At 47.8% G+C, this 20,486-nt stretch overlaps 1 protein-coding gene across 1 annotated transcript in view; it reads right to left on the reverse strand.

Moving 5' to 3' along the window:
* Positions 1-20,486, reverse strand: part of LOC135519139 (immunoglobulin superfamily member 3-like) — a 212,218-nt gene that overhangs the window by 161,206 nt on the left and 30,526 nt on the right. The gene's annotated exons all lie outside the window — the stretch shown is intronic.

Raw genomic sequence — 20,486 nt, forward strand, 5'->3', positions numbered from 1 at the left:
TTTTCGTTAAGACCCATGCCCATTCACCAACTCAGAGAACCTACACTCATATACTCAAAATGAGTCAAACTCAGTGCCAAATAGGAAAGAGAGAAGAGTGATTGTAAATTAAATGGAGAAAGGATGATGGTGAGAGAGAGAGTGAGAGAAGGATAGAGGGACAGAGAGCTAATGCTACTGTGAAAAGGAACAGGAAGCCCAGAGCACCCAATCAATACCAAGAGAGTGGATACAGCCTTCCTCTCTCCTCCAATAACTCTCGCTCTCTGGCCATCCCTCTCTTTCTCACTCTCTAGCCATCCCTCTCTCTCTAGCATCCCTCTCGCATCCCTCTCGCTCTCACTCTCTAACCATCCCTCTCAATCTTTAGCCATCCCTCTCGCTCTCTAGCCATCCCTCTCACTCTCACTCTCTAGCCATCCCTCTCGCTCTCTAGCCATCCCTCTCTCTAGCCCATTATCTGCATCTCTTTCCATCATGCTATCTCTTTGTAAATCCACCTTGTTTCTCCTTTTCATCTAGTGCTCCTCTCAATCCCTCCTGTTCTTGCGTCCATCTCTACCTTCATTCCTAAATCACTCGCCCTTCTCCTCCTCCCTGTTCTCCTCCTTCAATCTGATAAGGCTGGAGAGCCAAGACTTTTATTGACTAGGCTATAGACCTGCTTCTTAGACAGCCAAAGAGGGGAGAGGACAGGGGGAAAGTGATGGAGAGAGTGAAGGAGGGAGGGAGCGAGCGAGAGAGGAAAAGAGAGAGGGGGGTATGGATAGATGGGTGACTATCAGTGCAGCATACACCATAGTCTTGCTGGGTGAATCGATCATTGGTGGAATGACAGAAAATGATTTCAGAAGACACCGCCACCTTTATTCAGTCTTGACCCAATCTGTCTCAAATCAAATGTTATTGGTCACATACACGTGTTTAGCAGATGTTATTGCAGGTGTAGTGAAATGCTTGTGCTTCTAGCTCTGACAGTTCAGTAATATCTAACAAGTGGTAGCTAACAATTTCACAACATACAGTGGGTGTACAGGTTTTCCTCATCTTCGTCTGAAGAGGAGAGGCGAGAAGGATCAGAGGACCAATATGCGGTGTGGTAAGTGTCCATGGTTCTTTTAATAAGAAATACTCAACATGAACACAACTGATACAAAAACAATAAACGTGAAACGAACGAAAACAGTACCGTGTGGTGAGAAACACACACACGGAAACATACACCCACCAACAAACAGTGAAACCCAGGCTACCTAAGTATGATTCTCAATCAGAGACAACTAATGACAACTGACTCTGATTGAGAACCATACTAGGCCGAAACATAGAAATCCCAAAATCATAGGGCAGCTCCGGACTGGCTGACAACTCTGGCAGATCCTGGCTGACTGGCGGCTCTGGCAGATTCTGGCCGACCGGCGGCTCTGGCAGTTCCATGCTGACTTGCGGCTCTGGCGGCTCTATGCTGACTGACAGACTGGCGGCTCATGACAGACTGGCGGCTCTGGCGGCTCTGGACAGACTGGCGGCTCTGGCGGCTCTGGACAGACTGGCGACTCTAGCCGCTCTGGACAGACGGGAGACTCTAGCCGCTCTGGACAGATGGGAGACTCTAGCCGCTCTGGACAGACGGGAGACTCTAGCCGCTCTAGACAGACGGGAGACTCTAGCCGCTCTGGACAGACGGGAGACTCCAGCCACTCTGGACAGACTGGAGACTCTAGCCGCTCTGGACAGACGGGAGACTCTAGCCGCTCTGGACAGACGGGAGACTCTAGCCGCTCTAGACAGACGGGAGACTCTAGCCGCTCTGGACAGACGGGAGACTCCAGCCACTCTGGACAGACTGGAGACTCTAGCCGCTCTGGACAGACGGGAGACTCTAGCCGCTCTGGACAGACGGGAGACTCTAGCTGCTCTGGACAGACGGGAGACTCTAACCGCTCTGGACAGATGGGAGACTCTAGCCGCTCTGGACAGACGGGAGACTCTAGCCGCTCTGGACAGACGGGAGACTCTAGCTGCTCTGGACAGACGGGAGACTCCAGCCGCTCTGGACAGACGGGAGACTCTAGCCACTCTGGACAGACGGGAGACTCTAGCCGCTCTGGACAGTAGGGAGACTCTAGCCGCTCTGGACAGACGGGAGACTCTAGCCGCTCTGGACAGACGGGAGACTCTAGCCGCTCTGGACAGACGGGAGACTCCAGCCGCTCTGGACAGACGGGAGACTCCAGCCGCTCTGGACAGACGGGAGACTCCAGCCGCTCTGGACAGACGGGAGACTCCAGCCACTCTGGACAGACTGGAGACTCTAGCCGCTCTGGACAGATGGGAACACCTGTAGTGAGGAGACAGTTGACAGCCTGGTGTGTGGGGCTGCCACAGGACCTACCAGGTTGGGGAGACCTCCAGGAGGCTTGGTTTTAGGAGGAGGCACCTGAAGGACCGGGCTGTGGGGGAGCACTGGAGCTCTGGTGAGCAGCATTGGCACCACTCCCCCAGGCTGGATCACTACTCTAGTCCGTACCCTCCAGAGTGCAGGCACAGGTTGAACTGGGCTGTGAGTAAGTACGGGAGATCTAGTGCCTACTACGCATACCTCTCCCTTAGGCTCCACTCCCACATTTGCCCAGTACAAGCGGAGCGCAGGCATAGGACGCACTGCACCCTCCCAGCGCCCCAGAGACACAGCACGCAGAGCCGGCGCAGGATACCCTGGACTGAAACGGCGTACCGGCGACCAGACACGCTGAGCAGGCACCATATGCCCTGGCTGGATGCCCACACTCGCTTGACACTTTCGGTGGGCTGCCCTAACGCGCACCGGGCTATTGGCACATACTGGCGACACAGTGCGCTTAACCGCATTACACGGTGCCTGACCAGTAACGCTCTGCTTATAATAAGCACGAGGAGTGAGCTCAGGTCTGCTACCTGGCTTAGCCCCACACCTCGTGTGTCCCCCAAATATTTTTTGGGGGGGCTGCCTCTCGTACCTGTCGTGCTGCCGTGCTGCTTCCTCATATCGCCGCCGCTCAGCTTTCGCTGCCTCCAGCTCTGCTTTGGGGCGGCAATATTCCCCAGCCTGTGCCCAGGGTCCCTCTCCGTTCAGTATCTCCTCCCATGTCCAGGAGTCCTGTGATGCCGGCCGCTGTTGCTGCCGCTGTCTGTTACCACGCCGCTTGGTCCTTGGTTGGTGGGTGTTTCTGTAAAGGTTTTCCTCCTCTTCGTCTGAAGAGGAGAGGCGAGAAGGATTGGAGGACCAATATGCGGTGTGGTAAGTGTCCATGGTTCTTTTAATAAGAAATACTCAACATGAACACAACTGATACAGAAACAAACGTGAAACAAACAAAAACCAAAACAGTACCGTGTGGTGAAAAACACAGACACGGAAACAAACACCCACCAACAAACAGTGAAACCCAGGCTACCTAAGTATGATTCACAATCAGAGACAACTAATGACACCTGCCTCTGATTGAGAACCATACTCGGCCGAAACATAGAAATCCCCAAATTATAGAAAAACAAACATAGACTGCCCACCCCAACTCACGCCCTGACCATACTAAAGAATGACAAAACAAAGGAAATAAAGGTCAGAAAGTGACAGTGGGGAGAACAAGTATTTGATACACTGCCGATTTTGCAGGTTTTCCTACTTACAAAGCATATAGAGGTCTGTCATTTTATCGTACACTTCGACTGTGAGAGACGGAATCTAAAACAAAAATACAGAAAATCACATATGTATGTATGATTTTTAAGGAATTAATTTGAATTTTATTGCATGACATAAGTATTTGATCACCTATCAACCAGTAAGAATATCCTCGTTACCTGTATAAAAGACACCTGTCCACACACTCAATCAAACAGACTCCAACCTCTCCACAATGGCCAAGACCAGAGAGCTGTGTAAGGACATCAGGGATAAAATTGTAGACCTGCACATGGCTGGTATGGGCTACAGGACAATAGGCAAGCAGCTTGGTGAGAAGGCAAAAACTGTTGCCGCAATTATTAGAAAAACAAAGAAGTTCATGATGACGGTCAATCATCCTCGGTCTGGGGCTCCATGCAAGATCTCACCTCGTGGGGCATCAATGATCATGAGGAAGGTGAGGGATCAGCCCAGTGTTTGGAGGAAGATGAAGGATGAGTACAACCCCAAGAACACCATCCCAACCGTGAAGCATGGAGGTGGAAACATCATTCTTTGGAGATGCTTTTCTGCAAAGGAGACATGACGACTGCACCGTATTGAGGGGAGGATGGATGGGGCCATGTATCGCGAGATCTTGGCCAACAACCTCCTTCCCTCAGTAAGAGCATTGAAAATGGGTCGTGGCTGGGTCTTCCAGCATGACAACGACAACGACATGAAACACACAGCCAGGGCAACTAAGGAGTGGCTCCGTAAGAAGCATCTCAAGGTCCTGGAGTGGCTTAGCTAGTCTCCAGACCTGAACCCAATCGAAAATCTTTGGAGGGAGCTGAAAGTCCACATTGCCCAGCGACAGCCTCGAAACCTGAAGGATCTGGAGAAGGTCTGGATGGAGGAGTGAGCCAAAATCCCTGCTGCAGTGTGTGCAAACCGTGGTCAAGAACTACAGGAAACGTACGATCTCTGTGATTGCAAACAAAGGTTTCTGTACCAAATATGAAGTTCTGCTTTTCTGATGTATCAAATATTTATGTCATGCAATAAAATGCAAATTAATGACATAAAAATCATACAATGTGATTTTCTGAATTTTCTCACAGTTGAAGTGTACCTATGATAAATATACAGACCTCTACATGCTTTGTAAGTAGGAAAACCTGCAATATAGTCAGTGTATCAAATACATGTTCTCCCCTCTGTATACCCAAAATACACGTAAATCTAAGTAAGGATTGGATTAAGAATATATATACACTGTCAGGATTTGGCCAGGGTTGTTCCGGTTGTTGGTCACTAGATGCCCCCATTGTGCTTTTTGTCCTTATGTTTTTCCCTTGATCCCCATTATTATTTGCACCTGTGCCTCGTTTTTCCCCTCATTGTATTTAAACCCTTAGTTTCCCTCAGTTCAGGGCTCTGTGTTTGTATGTTAGCACCCAGCCCTAGTGTTCTGTGTGCTCTTGTCGATTCCGGGTGACGCTCTTGTGGAATTCTGTTTTTTGTTTTTGTTTATTTTTTGTGAGTTTCTTTTGAGGCCTTTTTGTGCTTTACCTACCACCTTTTGGATTTGCCATTTTTTGTATTTAAGGTTTTTACTTTATTAAATACACCGTCTTAAGTACTGCTGTGTCTGCCTCATCTTCTGGGTTCTGCTGACTATTCGTGGCTCAGTTGGTTAAGTGACTGTTTCTCACTCCGGAGACCCAGGTTCGAAACCGGGTCCTGACAGAAACACAGAGCCAAAAATGAACCCAGAGGCAGCCAGTTCCCAGGACCTTTTGCCACGCTGTCCCACCACCAGGAGACTGTCCAACGCCACGAAGCCGCCCTGGTTCAGCAAGAGGCCTTAATGGCTAGACATTCTCATCTTCTGTCGGAGATGCTGACTTCCATTAAGCAAATATCTGATCGACTTACCCGGCAACAGTTCCCGTCCCAGTACCTCAGATTCACGTACCCATGGCAGTTAACCCCCTGGCTGAACCTCGTCTTCCACCTCCCCAACGGTTCTCAGGTGATCCAAGTGCTTGTAAAGGGTTTCTCACTCAATGTTCTCTCTCCTTTGAGCTGCAACCCTCGTCGTTTCCCACCGACCGGTCTAAGATCGCATATATCATCACCCTGCTGTCGGAAAAAGCCCTGGCCTGGGCTACTGCTGTGTGGGATGCCCATAGTTCCTGCTGTGCCAGCTACTCTGCCTTTGCTGAGGAATTCAAACGAGTGTTTCAAGGCCCAAGCAGTGGTTCTGACTCAGCCAAACAGCTCCTGACTCTCCATCAAGGTTGGCGCAGCGTGACGGACTATGCCATCCAGTTCCGCACGGTGGCAGCAGCGAGTGGCTGGAACAACGAGGCGCTCACGGTGTGCTTTCTGAAAGGCCTTTCCGACACTATCCAAGATGAACTGGCCACTCGGGAACCACCGGACAATCTCGAGTCCCTGATCAAGTTGGCCTCACGCATTGACCAGCGTCTGAGAGAGAGAGAACTCAACCGTAGACCTCTAGCTCCTATCAGTCCCAGCTCCGAGTCCCCACCTTTATCATCGCTGGCTCCACCGGAACCCATGCAGATTGGACGCATCTCCCAGGCTGAGAGAGACCGCCGGATGAGGGAGCGACGCTGTCTATATTGCGGCAAACCGGGCCATTTCCGTTCCACGTGTCCCGGGCTCCAGGGAAACGCTCTGTCCCGTACAGACCGGGGGGAACTGTAACGGGAAACATAACCTCCTCCCATCCGTCCAACTCCCGTCTGCTCATTCCAGTCACCCTCTCCTCGGACAACCACAAGCTTCACCTTCAAGCCTTGGTAGACTCTGGAGCCGCAGGTAACTTCATGGATGGTGTCTGGGCGAAGGAGAATGGTGTTTCCTCTGAACCTCTAAGTGACCCCATGAGGGTTACTACATTGGATGGAAGCCCTTTGGGATCTGGACTTGTCACTCATGTCACTACCTCCTTGCGACTTTCAGTTTCACAACACCAGGAATTGATGAACTTTAATTTGATCTCCTGTTCCGAGTTCCCTCTCGTCCTTGGATACCCCTGGCTTCACAGCCATAACCCTCACATCGACTGGTCTGTGGGCACTATCAAGCAGTGTGGTCCTACGTGCCAAGCTACTTGTATTTTCCAGAATTCCCCGAGTTCTACTCCCGAGTCTTTAGAATCCATCGACCTGACCCGAGTTCCCAAGTGTTACCATGACCTCAAACTGGTGTTTAGCAAACAGAGGGCCACCATGCTACCACCCCATAGACCTTACGATTGCCCCATCGACCTGTTTCCGGGCACTTGCCCCCCAGGGGTCGGATCTTTTCCCTATCTCCACCCGAACGAGCTGCTATGGATACCTACATCAAGGACGCTCTGGAAGCAGGCCTCATGCGTCCATCCACCTCCCCGACGGGAGCAGGGTTTTTCTTTGTGGCCAAGAAAGACGGTGGATTACGTCCTTGCATCGACTACCGGGGACTCAATGCCATAACCGTCCGTAACCGTTACCCGCTACCCCTTATGGCCACAGCCTTCGAGCTGCTCCAGGAAGCAGTTGTTTTCACTAAGCTTGACCTGCGGAACGCATACCATCTTGTGTGGATCAGACCTGGTGACGAGTGGAAGACCGCTGTCAACACGCCTACTGGTCACTATGAATACTTGGTGATGCCCTTCGGCCTGACCAACGCCCCAGCGGTGTTCCAAGCGCTCATAAACGATGTGCTTAGGGATATGCTTAACATATTTGTGTTCGTTTACTTGGATGACATCCTCATCTTTTCGAGCTCTCTTCAAGAACACACTAAGCATGTCAGACAAGTACTCAAACGCCTCCTGGACAGCCATCTGTACGTTAAGCCGGAAAATGTGAATTCCATTCATCCCGAGTACAATTCCTGGGATTTGTAGTGGAACCCGGTCGAGTCCAAATGGACCCCAGGAAGGTAGGGGCGGTAGCGGATTGGCCCACCCCAAATCCGTTAAGGAAGTTCAGCGTTTCCTGGGCTTCACAAACTTCTACCGCAAGTTCATCAAGAACTTCAGCTTGGTGGCAGCCCCTCTCTCAGCTTTAACCAAGGGTGGCAATGCAAGGTTTTTGTGGGGAAGAGAAGCTGAGACGGCCTTCCAAGGACTCAAGCAGCGCGTTCTCTCTGCTCCCATCCTGATACTACCGACTACGGATGAACCATTTGTGGTGGAGGTAGACGCATCAGAGGTTGGTGTTGGAGCTGTCCTGTCTCAGAGGGGTGAAGACAAGAAGCTTCATCCGTGCGCTTTCTTCTCACACCGGCTTACCCCGACTGAGAGGAACTACGATGTGGGGATCGTGAACTCCTAGCGGTTAAGAAGTCATTGAAGGAATGGAGACACTGGCTCGAGGGGGCTTCTCACCCGTTTCAAGTGCTTACGGACCACAAAAATCTGGAGTATATCCAGCAGGCGAAGCGGTTGAACTCTAGACAAGCTAGATGGTCTCTTTTCTTCAATCGATTCCAGTTTATCCTCACCTATCGGCCCGGGTCGAAGAATCTCAAACCGGATGCCCTGTCCCGAGTCTACGCTCCTGCCATTCGAGATGACACGGACATGCCTGTCCTTCCTGCTGCTAAGATTGTGGCTCCGATCTCGTGGCAAGTTGAGGATACCGTGAGACGTGCTCAAGCTAGCGAACCGGACCCGGGCGTAGGTCGCACCTTGGAGTTCATCCAGCGTAAGTTCTGGTGGCCTACCATAAGAGAAGACGTTGCCACTTTCGTCAATGCCTGCCCCGTGTGCTGCCAGGGCAAATCTTCTCACCTCCGCCCTCAAGGACTCCTTCACCCTTTACCTGTTCCCCACAGACCCTGGTCCCATATCTCATTGGACTTTATTACTGGACTTCCTCCATCCCATGGCAATACTACTATCCTAGTCATAATCGACAGGTTTTCAAAGGCGGCCAGGTTCGTCCCTCTGACTAAGTTACCTTCTGCCAAGGAAACGGCTGAGTTGGTAATTAATCATGTGTTCCGAGTCTTCGGCATTCCTCAAGATGTGGTTTCTGACAAAGGTCCCCAGTTCGCCTCAAGGTTTTGGAAGGCCTTCTGCCAACTCATGGGGGCTTCTGCCAGTCTATCTTCAGGGTACCATCCGGAGTCCAACGGCCAAACAGAGAGGATGAATCAAGAGCTGGAAACCACCCTCCGATGTATGACTCGTGACAACCCGTCCACATGGTCATCCTTTATTGTTTGGGCCGAATACGCGCACAACACCTTGCGCTCCTCCTCCACTGGTATGTCCCCGCCACGAGTGTCAGTTTGGCTATGCTCCTCCATTGTTCCCGGACCAGGAGGCAGAAGTCAGAGTGCCTTCAGCCTTGAAGTTCGTCAGACGCTGTCGGCTTATGTGGAGGAAGACCCGTCTTAATCTTATGCGTTCCTCACAGAGGTACCAACAACAAGCCAACAGACGTCGCCGTCCCGGGCCTACCCTGCGCCCCGGCCAGAGAGTCTGGCTCTCCACAAGAGACTTACCACTACGGGTGGAGTCTCGCAAGCTGTCCCAAAAATACATCGGTCCCTTTAAGGTTGCCAGGAGAGTTAACCCAGTTTCTTATCGCCTACACTTACCCAGATCCCTTAAGATTAATCCCACATTTCACATTTCCTTGTTAAAACCTGTTGTTTTTTCTCCCCTTGTCCCGGCAGACAGACCTCCCCCTCCGCCTCGTGTCATTGGAGGCCAGCCGGCTTATACCGTCCATCGGATACTGGATTCCCGCCGGGTGCAGCGGTCCTGGCAGTATCTGGTGGACTGGGAAGGCTACGGTCCTGAGGAGCGCTCCTGGGTTCCTGCCAAAGACATACTGGACCCTGACCTCATTCGTCAGTTCAGGGCCCTCCACCCTGAGAGAGCTGGTAGGAACGTCAGGAGCCGTTCCTAGGGGGGGGATTCTGTCAGGATTTGGCCAGGGTTGTTCCGGTTGTTGGTCACTAGATGCCCCCATTGTGCTTTTTGTCCTTATGTTTTTCCCTTGATCCCCATTATTATTTGCACCTGTGCCTCGTTCCCCTCATTGTATTTAAACCCTTAGTTTCCCTCAGTTCTGGGCTCTGTGTTTGTATGTTAGCACCCAGCCCTAGTGTTCTGTGTGCTCTTGTCGATTCCGGGTGACGCTCTTGTGGAATTCTGTTTTTTGTTTTTGTTTATTTTTTGTGAGTTTCTTTTGAGGCCTTTTTGTGCTTTACCTACCACCTTTTGGATTTGCCATTTTTTGTATTTAAGGTTTTTACTTTATTAAATACACCGTCTTAAGTACTGCTGTGTCTGCCTCATCTTCTGGGTTCTGCTGACTATTCGTGGCTCAGTTGGTTAAGTGACTGTTTCTCACTCTGGAGACCCAGGTTTGAAACCGGGTCCTGACATACACTGTTCAAAAAAATAAAGGGAACACTGAAATAACAAATCCTAGATCTGAATGAATGAAATATTCATATTAAAAACTTTTTTCTTTACATAGTTGAATGTGTTGACAACAAAATCACACAAAGATTATCAATGGAAATCAAATGTATCAACCCATGGAGGTCTGGATTTGGAGTCACACTCAAAATCAAAGTGGAAAACCACACTACAGGCTGATCAAACGTTGATGTAGTGTCCTTAAAACAAGTCAAAATGAGGCTCAGTAGTGTGTGTGGCCTCCAAGTGCCTGTATGACCTCCCTACAATGCCTGGGCATGCTCCTGATGAGGTGGCGGGTGGTCTCCTGAGGGATCTCCTCCCAGACCTGGACTAAAGCATCCGCCAACTCCTGGACAGTCTGTGGTGCAACGTGGCGTTGGTGGATGGAGCGAGACATGATGTCCCAGATGTGCTCAATTGGATTCAGGTCTGGGGAACGGGCGGGCCAGTCCATAGCATCAATGCCTTCCTCTTGCAGGAACTGCTGACACACTCCAGCCACATGAGGTCTAGCATTGTCTTGCAGTAGAGGGAACCCAGGGCCAACCACACCAGCATATGGTCTCACAAGGGGTCTGGGGATCTCATCTCAGTACCTAATGGCAGTCAGGCTACCTCTGGCGAGCACATGGAAGGCTGTGCGACCCCCAAAGAAATGCCACCCCACACCATGACTGACCCACCGCCAAACCGGTCATGCTGGAGGATGTTGCAGGCAACAGAACGTTCTCCACGGCGTCTCCAGACTGTCACGTCTGTCACATGTGCTCAGTGTGAACCTGCTTTCATCTGTGAAGAGCACAGGGCGCCAGTGGCGAATTTGCCAATCTTGGTGTTCTCTGGCAAATGCCAAACGTCCTGCACGGTGTTGGGCTGTAAGCACAACCCCCACCTGTGGACGTCAGACCCTCATACCACCCTCATGGAGTCAGTTTCTGACCGTTTGAGCAGACACATGCACATTTGTGGCCTGCTGGAGGTCATTTTGCAGGGCTCTGGCAGTGCTCCTCCTTGCACAAAGGCGGAGGTAGCGGTCCTGCTGCTGGGTTGTTGCCCTCCTACGGCCTCCTCCACGTCTCCTGATGTACTGGCCTGTCTCCTGGTAGCGCCTCCATGCTCTGGACACTACGCTGACAGACACAGCAAACCTTCTTGCCACATCTCGCATTGATGTGCCATCCTGGATGAGCTGCACTACCTGAGCCACTTGTGTGGGTTGTAGACTCCGTCTCATGTTACCACTAGAGTGAAAGCACCTCCAGCATTCAAACGTGACCAAAACATCAGCCAGGAAGCATAGGAACTGAGAAGTGGTCTGTGGTCCCTACCTGCAGAACCACTCCTTTATTGGGGGTGTCTTGCTAAATGCCTATAATTTTCACCTGTTGTCTATTCCATTTGCACAACAGCATGTGGCAGCAGGGAAGGGCGGCAGGCTATCCTAGTGGTTAGAGCATTGGACTAGTAACCAGAAGGTTGCAAGTTCAAACCCTTGAGCTGACAATGTACAAATCTGTCGTTCTGCCCCTGAACAGGCAGTTAACCCACTGTTCCTAGGCCGTCATTGAAAATAAGATTTTGTTCTTTAACTAACTTGCCTAGTTAAATAAAGGGGGGGGGGAGTGAAAAAAGTGAAATTTATTGTCAATCAGTGTTGCTTCCTAAGTGGACAGTTTGATTTCACAGAGGTGTGATTGACTTGGAGTTGTGTTGTTTAAGAGTTCTCTTTATTTTTTTAGCAGTGTACATATACAATACCATTCAAATGTTTGGGGTCATTTAGAAATGTCCTTGTTTTTGTCCATTAAAATAACATAAAATTTATCAGAAATACAGTGTAGACATTGTTAATCTTACAAATGACGATTGTAGCTGGAAATGGCAGATTTTTTATGGAATATCTACATAGGCGTACAGAAGCCCATTCATTATCAGCAACCATCACTCCTGTGTTCCAATGGCACGTTGTGTTAGCTAATCCATGTTTATCATTTTAAAAGGCTAATTGATCATCAGAAACCCCTTTTGTAATTATGTTAGCACAGCTGAAAACTGTTATGCTGATTAAAGAAGCAACAAAACTGGTCTTCTTAAGACCAGTTGAGTGTCAGCATTTGTGGGTTCATTTATAGGCTCAAAATGGCCAGAAAAAAATAACTTTCATCTGAAACTCGTCAGTTTATTCTTGTTATGAGAAATGAAGACTATTCCATGCGAGAAATTACCAAGAAACTGAAGATCTCGTACAATGCTGTGTACTAATCCCTTTCACAGAAGAGCGCAAATTGGTTCTAACCAGAATAGGAAGAGGAGTGGGAGGCACCGGTGCACAACTGAGCAAGAGGACAAGTACATTAGAGTGTCTATTTTGAGAAACAGACTACAGGTTGACCGATTAATCGGAATGGCCGATTAATTAGGGACGATTTCAAGTTTTCATAACAATCGCCAATTTGCCGATTTTTTACATTTTTTATACCTTTATTTAACTAGGCAAGTCAGTTAAGAACACATTCTTATTTTCAATGATGGCCTAGGAACAGTGGGTTAACTGCCTCGCTCAGGGTCAGAACGACAGATTTTCACATTGTCACCTCGGGATCTTGCAACCTTACAGTTAACTAGTCCAACGCAATAACGACCTGCCTCTCTCTCGTTGCACTCCACAAGGAGACTGCCTGTTACGAGAATGCAGTAAGCCAAGTTAAGTTGCTAGCTAGCATTAAACTATCTTATAAAAAAACAATCAATGATAGTCACTAGTTAACTACACATGGTTGATGATATTACTAGATATTATCTAGCGTGTCCTGCGTTGCATATAATCTGACTGAGCATACAAGCATACAAGTATCTAAGTATCTAACTGAGCGGTGGTAGGCAGAAGCAGGCGTGTAAACATTAATTCAAACAGCATTTCGTGCCTTTTGCCAGCAGCACTTCGTTGTGAGTCAAGCGTTGCGCTGTTTATGACTTCAAGCCTATCAACTCCCGAGATGAGGCTGGTGTAACCGAAGTGAAATGGCTAGCTAGTTAGCGCGCGCTAATAGCGTTTCAAACATCACTCGCTCTGAGCCTTTTAGTAGTTGTTCCCCTTGCTCTGCATGGGTAATGCTGCTTCGAGGGTGGCTGTTGTCGTTGTGTTGCTGGTTCGAGCCCAGTAAGGAGCGAGGGGAGGGACGGAAGCTATGCTGTTACACTGGCAATACTAAAGTGCCTATAAGAACATCCAATAGTCAAAGGTTAATGAATTACAAATGGTATCGAGGGAAATAGTCCTATAATTCCTATAATAACTACAACCTAAAACTTCTTACCTGGGAATATTGAAGACTCATGTTAAAAGGAACCACCAGCGTTCATATGTTCTCATGTTCTGAGCAAGGAACTGAAACGTTAGCTTTTTTACATGGCACATATTGCACTTTTATTTTCTTCTCCAACACTTTGTTTTTGCATTATTTAAACCAAATTGAACATTTTAAATGATTTACTTGAGGCTAAATTGATTTTATTGATGTATTATATTAAGTTAAAATAAGTGTTCATTCAGTATTGTTGTAATTGTCATTATTACAACAAAAAAATGTATTAAGAAATCGGCCGATTATTTGGTATCGGCTTTTATGGTCCTCCAATAATTGTTATCGGCATTGAAAAATCATAATCGGTCGACCTCTAAAACAGACGCCTCACAAGTTCTCAATTGGCAGCTTCATTAAATAGTACACGCAAAACACCAGTCTCCACGCCAACAGTGAAGAGGCGACTCCGAGATGCTGGCCTTCTAGGAAGAGTTGCAAAGAAAAAGAATCATAGGCAGTAGGCTTAACCTTAATAGTCAAATCAGTCACAGACTATTTAAAACGCGCCCCTATAGCACCAGCTGCATTATGGGTAGTACCCGGCGAGATCTAACCAATTAGACTGAGCCAGGAAGAAGGGCTCATCATTTCTCCATCACACACTGTTTTTCCCCCATATCTCTCTCTCTCTCTTGCGCTCTCCATTTCCCTCCTCTATTTTTCCCATCAAATCAATCTCTCTATCAGTCACACTCTACATACTATAACTAGCCCCTTCAGTCAATGGGTAGATAAGATAAAACAGGCACATGTGGGTGAGAGAAAGTGCTACATTCATGTCCAGCAATTTAAGCAAATGTAGTAAAGGAGCGATCTGTCATACTCTGCTCGGTGCCTGTGAGAGCACTGTAATGATCCACTCTATAGAGGAGTACAGTAGATGTATGTATGGTCTGTGTCTGTGAGAGCACCTTAATGATCCACTCTATAGAGACCTTAGTGCTGCTTTTGATACCATCGATCACCACATTCTTTTGGAGAGATTGGAAACCCAAATTGGTCTACACGGACAAGTTCTGGCCTGGTTTAGATCTTATCTGTCGGAAAGGTATCAGCTTGTCTCTGTGAATGGTTTGTCCTCTGACAAATCAACTGTAAATGTCGGTGTTCCTCAAGGTTCCGTTTTTGTACCACTATTGTTTTCACTATATATTTTACCTCTTGGGGATGTCATTCGAAAATATAATGTTAACTTTCACTGCTATGTGGATGACACACAGCTGTACATTTCAATGAAACATGGTGAAGCACCAAAATTGCCCTCGCTAGAAGCATGTGTTTCAGACATAAGGAAGTGGATGGCAGCAAACATTCTACTTTTAAACTCGGACAAAACAGAGATGCTTGTTCTAGGTCCCAAGAAACAAAGAGATCTTCTGTTGAATCTGACAATTAATCTTAATGGTTGTACAGTCGTCTCAAATTGATCTCCACAAAAAAACTGTGAAGGACCTCGGCGTTACTCTGGACCATGATCTCTCTTTTGAAGAACATATCAAGACTGTTTCAAGGACAGCTTTTTTCCATCTACGTAACATTGCAAAAATCAGAAACTTTCTGTCCAAAATTGATGCAGAAAAATGTATCCACGCTTTTGTCACTTCTAGGTTAGACTACTGCAATGCTCTACTTTCCAGATAAAGCACTAAATAAACTTCAGTTAGTGCTAAATACGGCTGCTAGAAACCTGACTAGAACCAAAAAAATTATCATATTACTCCAGTGCTAGCCTCGCTACACTGGCTTCCTGTCAAGGCAAGGGCTGATTTCAAGGTTTTACTGCTAACCTGCAAAGCATTACATGGGCTTGCTCCTACCTATCTCTCTGATTTGGTCCTGCCGTACATACCTACACGTACGCCACGGTCACAAGACGCAGGCCTCCTAATTGTCCCTAGAATTTCTAAGCAAACAGCTGGAGGCAGGGCTTTCTCCTATAGAGCTCCATTTTTATGGAATGGTCTGCCTACCCATGTGAGAGACGCAAACTCGGTCTCAACCTTTAAGTCTTTGCTGAAGACTCATCTCTTCAGTGGGTCATATGATTGAGTGTAGTCTGGCCCAGGAGTGTAAAGGTGAACGGAAAGACTCTGGAGCAACAAACCGCCCTTGCTGTCTCTGCCTGGCCGGTTCCCCTCTTTCCACTGGGATTCTCTGCCTCTAACCCTATTACAGTGGCTGAGTCACTGGCTTCCTGGTGCTCTTTCATGCCGTCCCTAGGAGGGGTGCGTCACCTGAGTGGGTTGAGTCACTGATGTGATCTTCCTGTCTGGGTTGGCGCCCCCCTTGGGTTGTGCCGCGGCGAAAATGTTTGTGGGCTATACTCGACCTTGTCTCAGGATGGTAAGTTGGTGGTTGAAGATATCCCTCTAGTGGTGTGGGGGCTGTGCTTTGGCAAAGTGGGTGGGGTTATATCCTTCCTGTTTGACCCTGTCCGGGGGTGTCATCGGATGGGGCCACAGTGTCTCCTGACCCCTCCTGTCTCAGCCTCCAGTATGTATGCTGCAGTAGTTTATGTGTCGGGGGGCTAGGGTCAGTTTGTTATATCTGGAGTACTTCTCCTGTCCTATCCGGTGTCCTGTGTGAATTTAAGTATGCTCTCTCTAATTCTCTCTTTCTCTCTTTCTTTCTCTCTCTCGGAGGACCTGAGCCCTCGGACCATGCCTCAGGACTACCTGACATGATGACTCCTTGCTGTCCCCAGTCCACCTGGCCGTGCTGCTGCTCCAGTTTCAACTGTTCTGCCTTCCATTATTATTATTTGACCATGCTGGTCATTTATAAACCTTTGAACATCTTGGCCATGTTCTGTTATAATCTCCACCCCACACAGCCAGAAGAGCACCGTAATGATCCACTATATAGAGGAGTACAGTAGATGTATGTATGGTCTGTACCTGTGAGAGCACCGCAATGATCCACTCTATAGAGGAGTACAGTAGATGTATGTATGGACTGTACCTGTGAGAGCACCGCAATGATCCACTCTATAGAGGAGTACAGCAGATGTATGTATGGACTGTACCTGTGAGAGCACCGTAATGATCCACTCTATAGAGAGTACAGTAGATGTATGTATGGACTGTACCTGTGAGAGCACCGTAATGATCCACTCTATAGAGGAGTACAGTAGATGTATGTATGGACTGTACCTGTGAGAGCACCGCAATGATCCACTCTATAGAGGAGTACAGTAGATGTATGTATGGACTGTACCTGTGAGAGCACCGCAATGATCCACTCTATAGAGGAGTACAGTAGATGTATGTACGGACTGTACCTGTGAGAGCACCGTAATGATCCACTCTATAGAGGAGTACAGTAGATGTATGTACGGCCTGTACCTGTGAGAGCACCGTAATGATCCACTCTATAGAGGAGTACAGTAGATGTATGTATGGACTGTACCTGTGAGAGCACCGCAATGATCCACTCTATAGAGGAGTACAGTAGATGTATGTACGGCCTGTACCTGTGAGAGCACCGTAATGATCCACTCTATAGAGGAGTACAGTAGATGTATGTATGGACTGTACCTGTGAGAGCACCGCAATGATCCACTCTATAGAGGAGTACAGTAGATGTATGTATGGACTGTACCTGTGAGAGCACCGCAATGATCCACTCTATAGAGGAGTACAGTAGATGTATGTATGGACTGTACGTGTGAGAGCACTTTAATGATCCACTCTATAGAGGAGTACAGTAGATGTATGTATGGACTGTACCTGTGAGAGCACCGCAATGATCCACTCTATAGAGGAGTACAGTAGATGTATGTATGGACTGTACCTGTGAGAGCACTGTAATGATCCACTCTATAGAGGAGTACAGTAGATGTATGTATGGACTGTACGTGTGAGAGCACTGTAATGATCCACTCTATAGAGGAGTACAGTAGATGTATGTACGGCCTGTACCTGTGAGAGCACCGTAATGATCCACTCTATAGAGGAGTACAGTAGATGTATGTACGGCCTGTACCTGTGAGAGCACCGCAATGATCCACTCTATAGAGGAGTACAGTAGATGTATGTACGGCCTGTACCTGTGAGAGCACCGCAATGATCCACTCTATAGAGGAGTACAGTAGATGTATGTACGGCCTGTACCTGTGAGAGCACTGTAATGATCCACACTATAGAGGAGTACAGTAGATGTATGTACGGCCTGTACCTGTGAGAGCACTGTAATGATCCACTCTATAGAGGAGTACAGTAGATGTATGTACGGCCTGTACCTGTGAGAGCACTGTAATGATCCACACTATAGAGGAGTGCAGTAGATGTACAGTATGAGTGGGCTGTGTTTAGACAGGCAGCAAAATTCTGACCTATCAGATCAGCTCTGAAAAATATCTGATGTGATTGTTCAAAAGTCGTGTTGTTGGAAAAAAAGATCAGTATTGGGCTGCCTGTATGAACGCAGCCAGAGTGACTAAGACTACCGTGGTCTTGAATGTGAGTGTTTTTGAGCCACATGGCTGAGTAGGAGAAGAGCAGTCTGCTGTTTGTCCCTGTTCTCACACAAGTGACTTGGACACACTCACACACAGGCTGGTGCGTGGGACATGCATGGGAACACACACACACACACACAGTAGGACCAATGTTCCCTCAATTTTTTTATTTTATCACTGAGCAAATTTCTGGTCTGCTGAGAGCAACTCTGTGCAACTTCCGGCATGTGTTTACTGTGACCACTAAGGCTATACCCTCTTTAACTTTGTTTTAACAGTGGTCAAGTAGGCTACTGTGGCTATTTGATTATAATGTAGGCCTACCATTAAAAAGAATGGAGAAAATGCATCCCATAACATTTTAAAATGGAAATAGCTCTTATATCATTCAGCCTACAGTTGCAGCCAATGTGTGGTGTTCAATGTAGGCCTACATTCAGTGAGAAAATAAAACATGCAGGGCTTGACATCAACCTGTTTATCCACTTGTCCTTCAGACAAGGTGACTGAAAATGTTGTTGTGTTTGATGCAAGAAACCACAAAATAAGCTACCCTCCGCCTTTTGGCTACTTAGCTTATTCAAGCCTTTCTCAAAATACAACACTGCCCCTTTAAGACAAAAACAAGCTCTTTACCCAACTGGCTTTTCAAAGATTTTGTGCTCTCGTAGGAAGCAATCACTCCCCTATTGCTGACTACAAAATGATCCAGAACTGGGCTAACTCATTAACTAGAAAAGGATATGAACAAATGTACAAACGTCGCAACATGCATCTCTGGCTTTGATCTCAAAACAAGCGCATCTCCTCACAACCGCTGATGCTGTAAAAACAGTCCAGGTCAAAGTGAATGGCACAGATCCATATATGGCAATGGTCTATTTGCATACAGGCCTGATTGGTTATGGCACACAGGTCTGTGTAGAGTTTGTGCTGTCAATGCAATAGAATCCTACTCCTATTCCTTCTCTTGAGTGGTTAGTTTTGCATACTAAGTCTAGCGTAGTTCGTTTTGTTTCAGTATGTTGCATTGAAAGTAGCAAATATTACGTTGGTTCAATCACAATTCCCACAGTAAAGGGAAATGTTGATTGGGTAAAGGGGGAAAACTATAGAAATTACAGTGAAGTTCAATCTCGTGCTTCTCTGCGTGCTGATATTAATTCTATGTGGCAGTCCCGTGGAGCTGCATGTATGAGCACAGCTTAGAGGGGACATTGGGTAGGACCATTCCATGCTGTTGGATTTTTATCACGAGCTAATGAGTAGGGTACACACAATCTGGCTACAAACAATCTGGCTACACACAATCTGGCTACACACAATCTGGCGCATGGAACAAACACGGACGCGCATGTGCACACAGACACAGACACGCACACAGACACGCACACAGACACGCACACAGACACGCACACAGACACGCACACAGACACGCACACAGACACGCACACAGACACGCACACAGACACGCACACAGACACGCACACAGACACGCACACACTCACACTGGTGTATGGAACAAACACACAGACGGGCTGTTACGTCCACACTCCGAAAGTCAAAAAAGTTACTAATATTTTGAATTTATTTCCAGTTATTTTCAATAACTTGTTGGTGCTTTGATGAGTTGATTAGAAATTGGGCGCCAGTTTGTTCAGTTAGCCCACGCCACACAGTCACATGTAGACTCATGTCTCATTAGAAAAGGTGTGACAGACACACAGTGTGGTATCATCTTTCTGAACAATCAGCCACACACACGGCCCAGGTGATATATTCTACTGCACACACAATAGACACACCTCACTCAAACAACGATGATCAAGTATCAGACAGGCCAGGTGCCCTGCTGATAACCTTCCCCAGGGGACAGAGAGGATACATTGTTCTACTTGCATAAATCAGTCTCACAGAGCCAATTGTGACAGAGAGGACACCGATCACTGTGTGTCACCGTCCTTTACTTAGCAACCACACTGATTACTCAGTTTTCCTCCTATCAACTTCTATCCCCCACTTATCCCTCCCACCCTCACTCTCTCCAATACTTCCTCCTATTCTCTGATTAGATAGCCAACTTCCCTCCTGTCCTGTGACATCACTGGTGAGATACACACTTCCTGCTTCGAGACGAGAATGTTCTTCGTTCCCAAACAGAACTGATACAGAGAGAGGGTGGGAGAAAAAGAAGGAGTTTGAGAGAGAGAGTGAAAGAGGGGGAGGCAGTGGGTAGAAGACAGGGTTTTGTGTATCCGGACGCGTGCAGCTGCTGAGAGACAGGGATGAGGGGAGGGAGGGAAGAGAACCCTGTAACATCCCCCTGACCATGGGGAACTGGGCTAAGATTATTGACACAGAGAGGGGCTCGTATAACACCCCCCCCCCAGCCACACACTCTATAAATACAGTATGTTATCAGCAGCACCATTTTGCAGTGCTTTACGCCTGAGCCTTGCCCCACATTCAAAGCATACCGTTCATACTGCTGCAAGGCCACCAAGATACTATAGTTAGTACAGGGGCTTTTACGCTGCTGCCCCA

This window comes from Oncorhynchus masou, chromosome 29 (assembly GCF_036934945.1).
Source record: "Oncorhynchus masou masou isolate Uvic2021 chromosome 29, UVic_Omas_1.1, whole genome shotgun sequence".
Lineage (NCBI taxonomy): Eukaryota > Metazoa > Chordata > Actinopteri > Salmoniformes > Salmonidae > Oncorhynchus > Oncorhynchus masou.